At 40.8% G+C, this 12,996-nt stretch overlaps 1 protein-coding gene across 1 annotated transcript in view; it reads right to left on the minus strand.

Annotated features, from left to right (window-relative positions):
• The window catches only part of ZDHHC8 (zinc finger DHHC-type palmitoyltransferase 8), a 113,774-nt gene that overhangs the window by 100,580 nt on the left and 198 nt on the right, over positions 1-12,996 (minus strand). The window lies entirely within an intron of this gene.

The raw sequence follows: 12,996 nt of genomic DNA on the forward strand, positions 1-12,996 counted from the left end.
TCTTTTTTATTAAAAAACAAACAAACAAACAACACACACACACACACACCCCCCAGTACATCATTCCTTGCTCCAAAGAAACATCTTCCAAAAGAAGAGGCCAAACTAGGACTAAAAGACAGAATGTATATTAAAACCTTAAGTTTTCTAACTGAAGAGTTGGCAGGACTTGCATGCCCAAGGGAGCCAATCCCTCATCAGACATGCAGGCATCCACCCATCATGCATGCATAGTATGCTCTTTTGGAGACATATCACAACATACTTTTCTGTTGGGCTGCTTCTGCCATTGTGTATTTCTTCTAGGGGAATCAAGAAAACTGGCAAGAGGAGATGCTTTTTTAATGCCAAGTGGATACTACACTCAAAATAGCTTTCCCTCATTTCCAAAGCAGTTGAAGCAACAAAAATAAATAACACCACTCTGAAAGAAACAAACAAAAGCATAAAGAATAGTCATCACAAAAAAAACCAGGATCCAGTGCATCACTCCACTAAGCAGGGCTCTCTTGTGTTCAGAAGGGGACAATGTAACTGGCAAATTGCTAGACGTCTTTCCCTGTTGGCCAGACCCAACTCTGCTTAACTTTTCTGGATCAAGTAAGTTCACAGACTAAGAATACAGAACTTCTTAGTGGGGAAGGAGGTAGAAATGTTGGTCAGCCTCTTTGGAGAGGATACCAAATGTGTGTGAATCACAGTAAAGACAGTGCCCGCTCATAGCACTTACAGTTTCAATATAGAAAAACTGTTGCATTGACCCATAAAAGCCACCCCAGCTCAACAGATGGGATTAGATTTTGAATGGCACCTCATAACCTGAATCCCTTTTCTCTACTCTGGCATTTCAGAAGGGTGGATCACCCGGTGTGTGTATTGGCCAAAAGGCCTCATCCACCTGAACAGACTGATCTGGAGGTCACCTGTCAAGGGAAAGACTGAGAACAGCAAAAACCCACAGCGTAAGAGACAGACGGGGGCAGCCAGATAGTCCAGGAAGACCCAGTGACTGTAAAGACCACTCAGAAGTTATGTAGGAAGTGAGGAGCTGGTGCTTAGTTTGGACCCATGTCTCTCCTTGAGATGGAGAGTGGCTGTAAGCAGTTGCTTATGGCACTTAAAAAACCCCTGTGCTTCTCCATTTCCTTCTACTGTCAAGTGCCTCTGAAGGCGTAACCCATGCACTCAGGTTATGCTAAAAGTCAAGGGTCATGGCAGCGGTCTGCTACAGCAGCTATGCAGTTTGGGGTCAACCCAAGTCCTGGGGCCAGATAGAGGAAACAAAGGATACAGTGTGTTGGAAATGATAGGTGAAGAAAACGTGGTCAGGAGCACTCTAGAGCCTAAAATTCACAAACCCCCAATATCCACCAAGGGAAGAATTGAAAAAAACACCTAGATAGTAAGTGGAGAGATGGTAGCTGGCTCAGAAGTGCATTTCTATTTTATCAGCTATGAATTATAAATCAAACACAGCAGGCTAGAGAAGGAATCATTAATTTTTCAGTTCTCGAACCACAGATACCATGTTTAGCTCTATCCCGCTAGCTTTTGTAATACAATGCAAGAAAAATTATTTGGCAAAAGTAATTAGCCATTGTGGAATGACATCAAATGAAAGTTTAAAAAGTACAATGTTACCATTAAACTTTTAAAGACAGACAACAAAGCTTTAGTACATGTATCTCCATATTCATACATTCATGCAGGTTTAAGTGTTAAAGAAACAAACCAGTCTTGCTGCATGACATTCCCCTGCATTTGGGGATGGCCCACACTGACATTAGATGGAGTAGAAACTGTAGAATAAACCCTGTCTTCAGAAGCCCTCTCTGAAAGTATGATCTCCCTTGAACCCTGGGCTGACAAAGCATTAGCCTGGAGTTGGCACATACGTGCAAAACTTCCTAAGCACCAATACTCGAGTTGTACAATGCCTCTCTGCCTCAGTTTCCCTCTTTGTGGAACAGGGATGATAGCACTGATGACCTAATTCACAAGTTATGCTGCTTGAGACCAGAAGGGACAGGGACATCAGCACAGGGAGTGGCACGGTTTTGCCCCAGCTAACTACCAGTGTAAGAAACAGCCCCAGATAAAATTTTGCACTTAATGCAGAAGAAGGATTAAGTGATTTGCCAGAGAGAGTACAGAAAGCTTTTTGCAGGACTAAGACCTGAGCCCAGGCGCTAGGCAGCCCTAATAATAGTCCTAACCACAAAATAATTTTAAAATACATATACATACATACATATACCTGAGCATTTTCCCAGGTCTGTGTCTTTTACAGCCTTGCCCTCTGACAGAGTAATGGTGTCTCCTGGGCAAGTCCCAAATGGGAATCACACATAGTCCTACATCTGTCAGGAAGGGTCCCACGAAGGTTTATGACCACGCTCAAAGCTTCCTACCAGAAAGGGCCCAAATGTGAAACAAAAGGTTGCTCTGCTATGTTCTATCCAAACGTCTTCAGCTCAAGAATTAGAGAAGGAAAGTAGATGCTTCCATTTCCCAACCTGTTGAAAACACTGCTCAGCAGCCGGGCCAAATTCACTATCATGTGTAAGACTTTGTATCTCATTGTTATTGCAGTCTATCTATCTGTCAAATGCCATTTTCTGAAAATACACAAAGATGATATGACCAGAACCACCCCATTTCAACCCTTTCACTATTACAAACAAAAGTGTGTCCGTCTGTCCTCCTCCACTCTCTCCCAGCTTCTTGAGAGCATTGCTCATATAGATGGGCTTTTATTTCAAAATATAACTTTCAAAATGGATGTATTACACAAGATGAGGGATACGTTCTCAGCAGAGCTCTGCCGAGAGGAGCTGAGGTGGTCCTTGCAGTTTACTTTCTGATACAGTTCTGCGTCTGGACATGGACTAGAAGTTTTGTCCTGAAGTTTAAAAAAAAAAATAAAATTAAAATAATCACATTGATTTAATGGCCACACCCAGCAAGTCCTGTTATTTTAATCTTGCACTGCCTTTGCATTTTGAAATTTCTGTGGCAAATATTAATCTCCTTTGCTGCTGCAGATGCTATAACTTCCACACATCAATTCGAAGTTACCTCACCAGATGCATTGGTTTCACATCTCCTTCTATTTGACTCAAACTGTGTATCAGAAAGCAGCCATTTTATATACCTCTTCCTACAGAATTATCAAAACTTGGTCATTTGAAAAAAAATTCCAGCGCTTGTTGATGCTTTTATTAGTTTTGCCACAAAGACTTGTTAGCCACTTACACAAACTGTGACATGTGCAAAGCCAGCCTACTTGTGCACTGAAGAAGTTAAAAACGATAGATGGAGGCTGTCGCTTTGTGCAATGTTATTTTAAAACACACATAGTATGAAATCTCTTTTTAGAGCTGCATTACTGCACAAGCTTGTACTTGGGTCTTGGCAGAGTAATTAGCATACAGTGTAAATAGAGTTAAAGAATATGATGAGAAGTAATGATGCCGTGAATTAGGATACTAAATTCTAACTATATTATATAACTGATATATAACTATAACAGGGTGAGCGTGCATGCCCTGTTCGCTGTTACGGCTCTACCTGTGGCAGTTTTCGCTAGCTCCTGCACACTTCTCAAGCAGCTTTAAGCATTTAACCTGGTTCAAGGTGAGCTGCACAAGTTGTAACCGAAGGCAGGCAAGAAACAGAATTGATTTGGAGGTAGGGACCAGAATAACGTTTCTCACCCAGGAAGTTTGTGAGAATGGGGGATTCCAGTTGTCACCTAGAAAGCAGTTAAGAAAGGAGACAAGATTCTTTGATCAGAAATGTACATATATAGGAAAAAGTTCATGCCTTTGGGGTTTTACTAATAATTTTTAGCCAAGACAACATCAGGGCTACATGCCGTGTAATACTCAAAGAAAATGAGTCCTGCCAGGCCAAATCCCAACTCCATCCCAGAGACCTTCATGAGCCACAGATGTAAAGCACTAAGGGGAGCTCATGTCTGTACAACCCCTGCAAATGAACCTAGATTGCCAACTCAAACCACAAACCTCAATCTACATTCAAGGAGTGACCTGTCAGAAAAGTAATTTGCTTCCATTTTGCCAGCTGATAAGGCAAGGGTTGCAGCAAGATCTTCAGAGAGAAAAGACAGATGCGAGATTTAAGCACCATACAAGGGAGAAATGAGACAACAATTTAAAAAAAAAAAGAAAAAGAAAAAAGAACCTAGAGTTACTGGTCAAAGTCACAGGTTTGACCACATGAAGATGATCATACACACATCCGCAGGTCCCTGTTCCACTGTTGTTGGGGAGAAGCCAAGTTAACAGCGTGGCTCCAGGGGAGAGTCTCAGGGCAGTGGTTCCTAAGCCCAGTGCCGGACACAAACCCCATGGAGGGAGAGTACACCCACCTACACAACTAATGGCTCCTGCCACTTGGAGCCAAAACCCAACATACTCAAATGCTGGTGTTTGGTAAAACACAGGAGGTGGTTCAGCAAGCTGCTGACAGCAGACAAGGGTTAACCACTGGTGCTCAGCGTTATTAGATCATAACACATCTGGAGAGTCTTATTGCTAGGGCAAACATTAATCTTCAGAGAGAGCTAAACATGCAAGATGAGATCTCACTCATGAGGAAAAATTGAAAGGGAAGTTATACACAGTGAAAATAATCCCAAAAAACTTTTGAAACTGAACTGGCTGAAAAGGGGGAGAGGAAGTGTTTTTCCATAAGAAAATACCTGCCTCTCCCAGCCGAGTGGGATCAGAGTTAGGCAGAAAAGTTTTAAGCTGAACCTTTCCATTTTGAAGCGTTTCTGTGATTGACCAGAGTTTAAATTAAAATTATCCCTGTTTATGGAAATGTCCAAGCTTTCCTTACTCCCAGCACTGTACTTAAGTTGTGTTGATACAGATATTATATTGGATTATTTCCCTGAAGACATGAAAGAGAGCTAATGTAAATGCCAATTTAGTTTTAAGAATCCTGGGAGAGTAAGGCTTTGTCTGACTTTATTCATGAAAGCCCTTATATATTTAAGCAGTTTCAAGTTTGCTTTGTTAGGCTCCAACTTAAAAGGTAATTTGTTCATTTAAGAATATTCTGTGATTAGTTTAGTCTGAGCGTATACAGGGGTTTTCTGGAGAGCAGTGATTTCAAAGTGGGATATACAAACCTGATTTCCATGGGAATTACTGAGTAGTCTGCCTCTATGAACGCCTCCCTTCATCAAAAAATAATGACATCATTTTATACACAGCTTGACAAAAATCTGTATTTCATGTATTCCCAATCTTCATATTGCCTGCCTTGCTCCACAGAGCTTGTTGTCCCCTTGCACAAAGGGCGGCATTTCCTAATTATGTGACTTCACATAGTATTAAAGTACATAACAAGATGGTGCACACGTACACTGGAAACAGCTGCTTTACTGTTTAGATCTAAAATTCAAGAGGGTTTTTTTTCTGCACCTGGCTCCACTGTCCTTTGTTACTGGATGATCTCAACACACAGCGGTAGAGTACAGATATTTCAGAAGGATTTCACATGTGAAGTCCACAAATTCTGCGTTTACACTTGCACAAACAGAAAACCATGGTAACCACTGCAATATCTAAGGATGGGTTACTGTACAGTTTATTCCATAATCTCCATCCTGAGAAAAACAAAGAATCAAGTACCCACTAATGTCTGCATAATAGGTTTAGAGCTCAGAATTTTAGGCACTTCGGATAGCTTTGAAGCAAGTCTCGCTAAATTGCATTAGTAATTGCAGAAGAACAATCAGTGACTAATTAAATCCTCTTTCTAGGTACAGATTACTGGCTGAAGATTTATGTAGTATACACTATGCTGTGGTGTACTCATTTGAATTAATTATTGCAATCACCAAGCAAGGATCCCCCAAACCCCCTCTCCTCCAATAAAATAAGATCTATGCTGACTACAGTTTTCCAATTTGTGGTATTCTGTGTAAAGGAATAATACAAAATTTCCATTAAAAACTGCAGCATTACTGTTTCAACCCCCATGCCTCTTCCTTCCAGTTTCATTAGCAGCTCCCACTGACAAATGATCAGCTACTAGTAGCTCTGTAACAGTGCAGCCAAATTGAACATTACTCTTGCATTAGTGGGAAAAGTCTTGTATCTACTGGCTCAAATCAAAGGGCAGTAAATCAATGTTCCACTTCTGCACTGGTTACACAAGTGCAGCACTGATTCAGCTTTTAAGATAATTCTCCCCACTCCCATATGCATCTATTTCATGCTCTAAGTTGGCTTATACCACCTTATTACTGTATTCCAGACATCTTCCAATGCAAGCTAAACAAAACTCAAGGCCCTCTGTAGGCTTTGAAAAGTTTCCTTGTAGCTTATACGCTAAGTAAAGTAAGAATAGAAAACCTGTTCCAGGTCATCTTTCACAGGTCCCACATAGATCCCCATGCCACAGGGTCCCACAGCTGATTTCAGCTATGAAGCACCTAGTAACACAATGAGTTGTTTATACAAAAATATAAGTGTACAATTAGCAACTGTCCCAGGTAATGAACCTCAAAAATCAAGCTTCCAAGATTGCCAAATGTATCTGTCTCTCAATTTAAGTTTTTATTTGTGTTTTGAACAGTAGCATCCCTTAGTTTACACCACTAACAAACCAATTGAGTTCCCACGTCGTTTGAACAATTTTGTAGAGATTGCTTCTCTTTATAAAAAGGATACACGCATGGCATACTTGGACAAACATGGGACAGTATTTAAACTAGCATCTTGAAAAGGACCTAAACAAAAATAGAAAAACTGTTTGTATATTCATGTACAAAGGCTGAGGCCTATCCTGATCTAATTGAGACGCTCTCTCATTCTGACTTCCATACACCCACATCCGTCTCATCTCTGCTCATTAGGAAAAATAGAAAGGAGGTTGCTACTAGCACAAATCACACACTGACTACAGCTGTGGATGGCCCATGTACAGGAATAACTTTCATTGCATTAGCTCTTCTGCCTTTAAAACTAGATCTACAGTGAGCATTGAAATGCCACTGTGACGGCTGCGCGCGGATAGCTGTGCATCCCCCAGCTGAGGATGGCTAGCTATTTACTACCACCAAACGAAGCTGATTCCTTTTCCCCCTCCCAAACTACAGGAAGAAAAAATATTCCCGTTGATAATAAACATTGGGGTTTTTTTTTCTAAAGGAATGAATGTTAATAGCTTTCAGAAGTGCCCTGTATTGCCAGCTTTGCTGGTCCCCTTGGAAGCGAAGATGATAGAATCAACTAGTTAAAAGCAGTAAAACCGAGTTCTCTTCCAGCATAAAAAAAAAACCACAAACTTTTCACACTTCAGTTAAATGGATTTTCCTGTTGAGATTGCCTGTCTTCTTATCTTGCATGACAAGTCTGTCCAGATTCTCTTTACAAAAATTACATACCGAGATGAAATCGCCACAGCTGAAAAGGACGCTTCTTTGTCATAACAAGAATAAATATTTTTCAGAAGCTGACAGACGTGACAACTGAGATGACTCAGGTCAGCCTGACAAGCCTCACCTTTTCTGGATCACAAGTAGGGTAGACAGGGAAAACCTGCCATTACAGATGCATTTAAGAGGGAAAATGTTAAAATATCTCAGGAGGCTAAACTGCGCTACTTGAAATCAGTGTTTGTGAAGTCAGTTTTGAAACTCACCTAATTAAACTGATAGACGCTTTGTGGAGCTGCTGCCTATCGGTTCCCCCAATTTCTTCATTTGGCAGGGAACGGGGACACAAAACTAACAACCGCCTGCCAAACCAGAAGTAGGTTCATACTCCCGGTAGTGAAGTATGGTTTGGAAAGAACGTTCAAGAAGGGGGAATTTGTTCTTTTTCACAATTAGCATTACCAATATCAAATGATTCCCAGAATGGCTAGAAGCAGACAAGGAAGATGAGCTTTGTATTGCAAAGGCTTAAAAATCACAAGGATATCTGGTATGACCATTGAGTTAGTACGAGGGGGAAGTGGATGAGCAGAGCGGTAGTGTTTCCACGTGCTTTCATACACACCACAGTAAGACTTGAACTTCTGGCATCACCAGAGCTACACCCAAATCCCCAAGCAGCTTTCAGCAAGTTATTAGGCAGAGGCCAAACCATAAGAGGGATGCAAGACCACACTCCACGGCAGAATTCATGTTGTCCAGCAGCATCTCAAGAGTAAACAATGTGAGCTATGATCTTTTATTTCCTTTTTTTGTGCATCTACTTATCAGCATCCAGTTCTATTTCCTCTAGGCTGGTATAAAATCTACCTGTGTTATAGATAAAGCTCCGTAACATCTGTAATATACATTCTGAATCACAGTTTATCATTTATTCTAACTGAAATCAGAACACTGAATTGGCAGAAGTGAACATCTGAATGTCTGGAACGGGAGTACACTGGAAGTCCTTAAAATACTTTAGGTAAGAAAAACATCTTTGGATACAAATCAAATTAACTAAAGCAAAGACAATCTATTAGCTTGACCTTTGCCAATGACTAAACAAATCCAAGTCAAAAAAGCAGACGATGCTTTCCCCCTTTTGATCTGCCAACATACACAAGTCACGGGAGGATGAGATCATTACTAGATAGTTCAAGAATTTTAGGTAGACATGTCATTATATTTCCATTAACCACCATCCAGAATGTTTACTATAGTTTTGAACTTTAAAATGGTATTACGTGTTTATTTTAGGGATATTCCAGCGCAGGATCATATAACTGGGGGGGGGAGGGGACGGGGGGCAGAAGTGCCTATGATTTAAGAAATGCATTTATCATAATATAAGTGTATCTGAGTTCATACACGGCTAACCTGTGTGTTTAAGCCATTGCAGAAATGCTGAGTCTTTCTAGTTCATGAAATACAGTAACGTGATGTACAAATTTGGGGGGAATACCAAATTTTTTTTTAAACATTCATGAATGAAGCTGAGCTTTTCTTCTTGCTAAGGTAAATTCGCAAGCCCTCCTATTGAGTACACTCCACCAGCCATTCTTCCTCCTTCTACCGCCTGAACAGCACAAGGGTATAGGCTATTGCCCTATTTTCTTTCCATCCCTGCTGTGACTTCAACTTCAGTTGCTCTTTTACACCAATTTATCACTCCTCGGCTGTTTCCTGAGGGTTATTGATATTAAATTCCCCTGTGTCGCAGACTGCATTAGAGTGCCAATTGCGTACGTCTGTGGCCTATACCTAATGATTACCTCCCGTTACAACTTCTTAAGAACAAAGTTGAAGTCTTGTTTTCAGTATTGGCTGAATGAATTTTCACCTTACTTGTGCTTCCACTTCACCCAGAAAATTACCTGTTTTATTATTGCATTTAAGGGAACAATATACAGCAGCATTACTACCATCGTATCAAAGAAGTAGCAGCACCTAGACCTTTGCTATGAATTACATTTTTCTGCCATACTTCAAAGATGCTCAGGTGACTGCAAGCTACAGAAACCAGTCTGGAAATAGGTATTCTATCAGAAATTTCTAGTACACAATATTGAGTGAGAGAATGAAGAGCTTTTTTTCTCCTTACTAAAATGAGCCACAGGTTTTCCTTAAAACGTTGTGCTTTTAGCCTTGCTGTGTAATCTATAGATACAGGCATTGCAGCTGCTCAACTAACCCAGAGGTTCTCGGCACTAAAAACTACCTGAAGTAGCACAGCTTAAACAGGTGAAGAGAACTATTAGCTCCAGAATAATAGTTCACTGGGTGACATTATGCTTTACAGCATTATGTTGGCTGACAATTAAGCTGCATTTTCTACTAATATGGAAGTTACACAACCTAAAATAACGTGGGAAGTTCACACGACTCAGGTTCTTTGCATGAACTGGATGAACACACTCAGGTTTACATCACAGCAGTAGGCGGTCCAAAGCATCAGAGCCCAGACTTCACTGAAATGGGTTAAATTGTTACCTCTAACAAAAAGCCTTTTGAGAAATATGAAGAAAAAAGGTTTTAGTAGAAGTAGGTTCAGGTTTGCTACAACTGAATCACTCTGGATTCTTGCAATATTAAGAAGAATTGGCTCTTCATTATGCCATTTGATTTGTTCATAAAAGTAAATTAAGCTAATCATTATATACAATGTTATTGATACATTCCTTCATAATGCTTAGAGTTAATGATTGTTTACTCTCCTACTGTGACAAATTAGACCACCTACTCACACGCTTGTATTTATTATTAAAGGAACACACATGGAGAGCTAAAAGCCTGCGATAAGACAACTGCAATATTTAGTTGCCTTTCCAGGCAATAATCTTGATAGCTAAATAGTTTAGTTCCCCCTCACAAAACCAGAAGGAATGCAACAGTGATACAGTGAATCCTAAAGTTAGCTGAGGAAAAAGAATAAAGCAGAATCTATCACGGAATTTTCCCAAATTACAGTATAAGGCTACCACTGATCAACACCACCATGAACTAATAGCGGATACTGTGTATTTCAAAAACTCTTTATGTGCTGTCGTTTAGCAAAGTTGTTTGGACAAAAGCTGAAAAATAAAGACTGCATTGCTAAAAATCTAACCCTGGCCTTCAAGTTCAAAGAGCTTTTCATCTAGCAGAAGACATTCGTAACATGTGGCTTGAGCCCACAAACACGCCTAGGGAGAAAGCTGAGCCAGAGCCTCTGTTTTTCATACATGTTACTCAGAAATGTTTGCAGTGCCCGAAAGGGATTATTTTTTCTGTTCAGTAAGTGGTTTTAAAAAGTTATTACTCAATTTTTCCACATACATTAACCTCCATTTTTCAGTTCCACCGAAGTTGCTCAAGTCCCTGATATCCCACTGAGCTGATCTGTACCCAAAATTTGATATGAGCCCCATCCATTATCAGTTTCATGAATGTATGCAGAAGTAAGCTCATTAACAGACATAGCAGCCTTAGAGCTTACTGACAAGTGAGAATTAATAAACATGTGTAAATCTTCACCTGATAAAGTTGTTGTGCTATGACAAGCAGGCATGGATTGTATTGATAACACTGCTTAGAGCAATGTTAGGCTGGTGCCTCAACTGCTACGTATCAGAGATCTACTGAACATCAAAAGAGTAGTGCAAATCAGCACCCCTGAAAATTCAGGTCTATCTCAGCCTCGAATAACATATCACAGCAAAAAGATCTTCAGGACACAAAACACTGCCTGTGGAAAAATGAAAAAATGGAGATGCTCAGGAAAGGGAAAAAAAAAAAAAACCACCACACATGAGGCACTAATCTCCCGCATGCTACTTGACTTGGTTCCAAGTCAAAGATAGGTTTTACTAAAACTGCTCAGGATAAAAACCAACAGCAATTCCATCCAAATTTATCTGAGTATTTTTGAACGGACAGGCCTTCAGATACTGCCTGACAACAGTTGCTCAATTATGTGTTACTTTTATTACACACACGACTTGGCAGCAACAGAGAACGTATGTCTGGGACAGTCCTCAAAAAATTTACTAACACTTCAAGATGCATAGGCCAAGTTACAATATGGAGAGATCCTAAAAATACTTAATTTTGCATGTAATTATTCACTGATAACAGCGGGAGCAGAGTCAAGCTTGAGATTCAGTAATAGACTAAAGCCAATTGCTTTTCCCGTACAGTAACAAATTCTAAACCAACCATCTCAGTTGATGTCCTGCTGCCAAAAGGATGTTTCAACAACAACTGTGTTACCAGGAAAGCCTTACATCACTCAGCAATTTGTAGCTCTACATTGGAAGTATGATGTGAAAACAAACATATAGCTTCAAAAAAAAAACACCTTAGCATACATCCATGTCTCAAGATGCAGGAAAAATAAATGCCGGCATTAAGACCCCTTTTTTTGACTATGGAACTATTTAAAAAAATATTCACACCACCACAGTGTCAACCAGGTTCATTGCAAAAGCCAACTTCTGTCTTGCGTTTGCCCACGAGCGCCAAACTATAATTAGATGCCCAAATGATGAATGATAGGCTTACGCTTGTACCAGTTCTTGGGGCTTGAACCAGTTCTTGAAACAGCGTAATACCCTGGCAGGATTTACCAGAGCTTCCTATTAATTGTGTTAAAAACAAGCAATGAGAAATCAAGTCACGTTAAAGTCAAGAGCATAACTCAGTGTCAAAATCTGTTCCGATTTAAGAAACTGTTAGACAAAACATTTGCATTTTATTCCGAAATCCTACATTAAGATTACCATACCAGTAACGAGCATTTTGAAACATTGAGAATCGTATCACTGCCAAACCAAGAAGGATAAAGACACAGACACATACTCCCACTGTTACATAGCCTTCTGCTTCTGCCAGCTTCACTGAGCTCAGTTAAAAATTAGCAATGGCAAAGCAAGGAAAACAGAGTTTCAAAATAAGTGAAACAATACATCTTAATATCCAGTAGCGATCTCTTCACCTTCCCAAAAAGCAGCTTAGTCAAAGCTGGTTTCAGAGCACAGTTTTGAGCATCTCTCTCCAAGCCCCGCCACCGCCTCTGCAGGGAGGCTGCCGTTACCCCAGCACGGGAAGGGTTAGCAGGCTGCATAACTCAAGTTTATATAAAGGGAGAGGAAACAGAAAGCTGAAGCGCTACACCACTCACATATTAATATAACTACAGGGGATCTGCAAGCCGACGGCCAGAGCCCGGTTTTGCATTTAAGGGAGAAGGGAACGATAGAAGAGGAAACGGGGAAGGAGAAAAAAAGTTTCCCCCTCCCTCCTTCGAGCAAATCTAAATTCGTTCATTAGATCCTCAGGCTTTAGGGACAGTTACATAAAAATATGTAGCACCCGTAAGGCTTGGAATAGGATCCCTTCCGCTTCAAAAGGCTCTGCCGGATAACCCCCGAAACACACGGGAGATGCTGGGGAGAGGCCAGCTCGCCCTCACGAAGCAGGAGGGGCTCCGGCCCCGTGAAACACAGGCGGGGTCCGCGGCGCCGGCAGCGGGGCGGCCGTGGCCGGGGGTGCGGAGGTGT

Source organism: Egretta garzetta, unplaced genomic scaffold (assembly GCF_000687185.1).
Source record: "Egretta garzetta isolate BGI_Z169 unplaced genomic scaffold, ASM68718v1 scaffold25, whole genome shotgun sequence".
Taxonomy (NCBI): domain Eukaryota; kingdom Metazoa; phylum Chordata; class Aves; order Pelecaniformes; family Ardeidae; genus Egretta; species Egretta garzetta.